This window comes from Pagrus major, chromosome 19 (genome assembly GCF_040436345.1).
Source record: "Pagrus major chromosome 19, Pma_NU_1.0".
NCBI classification, from domain to species: domain Eukaryota; kingdom Metazoa; phylum Chordata; class Actinopteri; order Spariformes; family Sparidae; genus Pagrus; species Pagrus major.
Window position 1 is genome coordinate 29,084,509 of NC_133233.1, and position 2,500 is coordinate 29,087,008.

General features: G+C 37.9%; 1 protein-coding gene across 1 annotated transcript in view; it reads right to left on the reverse strand.

Annotated features, from left to right (window-relative positions):
* Positions 1–1,092: 1,092 nt before the first annotated feature.
* Positions 1,093–2,500, reverse strand: part of LOC141014717 (apoptosis regulator Bcl-2-like) — a 10,138-nt gene continuing 8,730 nt past the window's right edge. Inside the window, exon 3 of the mRNA XM_073488614.1 lies at positions 1,093–2,500. This exon is cut by the window's right edge and continues 239 nt beyond it. The gene's annotated coding sequence lies outside the window, so the exon portion shown is untranslated.

A 2,500-nucleotide genomic window follows, 5' to 3' on the forward strand; every position in this document is an offset into this window, starting at 1 on the left:
CAGCAACATAAATATTATTGATAAGCTCTGATGTTATATATATATATATATATATATATATATATATATATATATATATATATATATATGTATATAGGTGCACGAGGCTCCCCTGCTTCTGTGCTTATATCAAACATTTACAATTCTGTCAAAAACAGTTGTACTGAGATAGTTATCGTTGTCTTTTATCGCCCAGATCAACCTCCGGGCCAGACTCCTGCCTCCCAGGATGAAACTGAGGCCACAGAGTGGGAGACATTTTGTGGACTTGTGGTGAACTATTTACAGAAGACACTTTAATAAACATGAATGAATAAACTCTAGACAGCTACACAGTGAAGGTTACAGACAGTGACACATTTTACCCTGAAAGTGTCAGAGTTTGGCCCTTTGGTTAGTTGTTGTTTCCTGTTTTATTTTGTAAGGTTAATCCTCTTGTCATGTTGTGTTCCTCGTCTTCCTCGTCTTCCTCGTGATTCTCGTCTTCCTCATGTCACTCGTCTTCCTCGTGTTGCATCCTGGACTTTGTGTTTTTACTCCAGCTTTACAATTATTTTACAGTAATATAAATGATTATCACAGTAATATACTGTGTTTCTCCAGACACAATTTCACTGTGAAAATACAGTATTTTGATATTCAATGACATTCTGATTCTGTAATAAGCAAGCCTGTTAGCATGTCAGTCTGTTAGCCTTCTAGCATGTTAGCATGTGTACTTTGTTGGACCACTTATTGGACTGTTAGCATGTTAACCTGTTAGCCTCTGAGCATGTTAGCATGTGTACCTTGTTGTAGAACTACAATATTGTATTGCTAAATTACTGCATGTTTCTGTCCCCTAACATCAGTATTTTTCCTTTTTTGCGTTACACTTTTTCATCTAATTCACAGCAGCTTACTGTAATATTCCAAATAATTACCCATCAAGCATTGCAAAAGCATAATTACAGTAGTTTACTGTGAGAATTTGCTGTCAAACCTTCTGTTTGTTAACAGGTCAGGCATGATAAATATCATACATCTCTGCTGATATGCACATATTTGGCAGTGATCAAACACAAAGATCTGTAACAGGCTGCAGGATATTTACAGTTTAACAATTAACTTTTATTGTCAATAAGTAAAACATTTCACTGAAACTTAACCTCACTGGAAATTAAGAATCATAAATCATCCCAAGCGTCTTTTTCTGCATGATACTGACAACATACAGGCAGATCCCGATACATCGCTGACAGACCGGTCCGCTCTGTCAGAATCACAACTTCAAACTCACAAAAAATTGTGTGATAATGTTTAGCCTGAAGGGGGCGCTGTGGAGTTTAATCATAAGCTGACAAAACTTATGTAGTTTTGATATATTTTGGTTTGTGCAGCGTTAAAGCCTCTACTTCAGCGCCTCCCAGTGGTCAGATTTTTATTATAATAATAATTTCTAAAGACACTAAACAAACTTTGTATCTCATCTGCTACATTTCAGCTCAGTCCCGTTAACTTTTAATTAGAAACCTGAAAAATAACAAAGTGCTTAAAAATAAAAGATCAAAGTCAACAGCAGTTTATGATACAATGTTTATGAAGAAGAAAATGTATACAGTATGTTAAAATGTTTAAATGTCCAGAAGAAGAACTCAAATATTTACAGAAGAACAGCGAGGAACGTCTTCATGACTCTGCGACCTCTGGACACAAACGTCAGTCGTCGACTCAAACAGTCAAACAGTTTTATGAGTTTTCAGCTTTAAATGTGGGGTGTGGCTCTGGATTGGTTCTCCTCCTCTCGTGCTCCGGGTTGTTCCTCAGGGTTCTGTTCTGGATGTCTTCTTCCAGAATCCATCATTTTAACTATCAGCAGGTGAAACATCCACAGACTGCCGCTGACACAGGTAAGGTCTGGGCAAATGGCCATAAAATAATATTGCTTTATTTTTAGGCCATATTGTGATTAATGATGTATATCTATATATTTTGAAATCTCCCCAAAAGCACGTCATAAAGGTTGAGACTCAATCAATAAAAACCAAACGTGAAGTTTGGTGCAGATTGGACCACAGTGGAGTTGCAACAACCTCCTGTTTTATGGCGAGTCATCGACCTTCGCCGTGCTGCCACGTTCACGCCGTTCAACAAAAACTCGAGCTTCTAATAACTTTTCATCACAAAGGTGTTCAGACTGGCCTGTGAAAACTAGAAGTCGCTCAAGTTAAATCTGTAAGAGGAATTTGTCAAAATACAACAGTAACAAAATCGCCCAAAATGAAGAGAAGAATTCAAAATGGCTGACTTCCTGTTGGGTTGAGGTAGTAGCACCAGGAGAAGTTTGTGTAGATCTAGGTGCGATAGATGTGTGCACTGAATCATATGCATGTGTTGGTGAATTAGCCACAGGAGCTGTTGCAAGAAATAAAGACACATTTAATTTCCTGCTGCCACAAGGTGGCGCTATGACTGAAACAGAATACAATGTGGCAGATCAGGTACGGTGGAGTTACAGCAA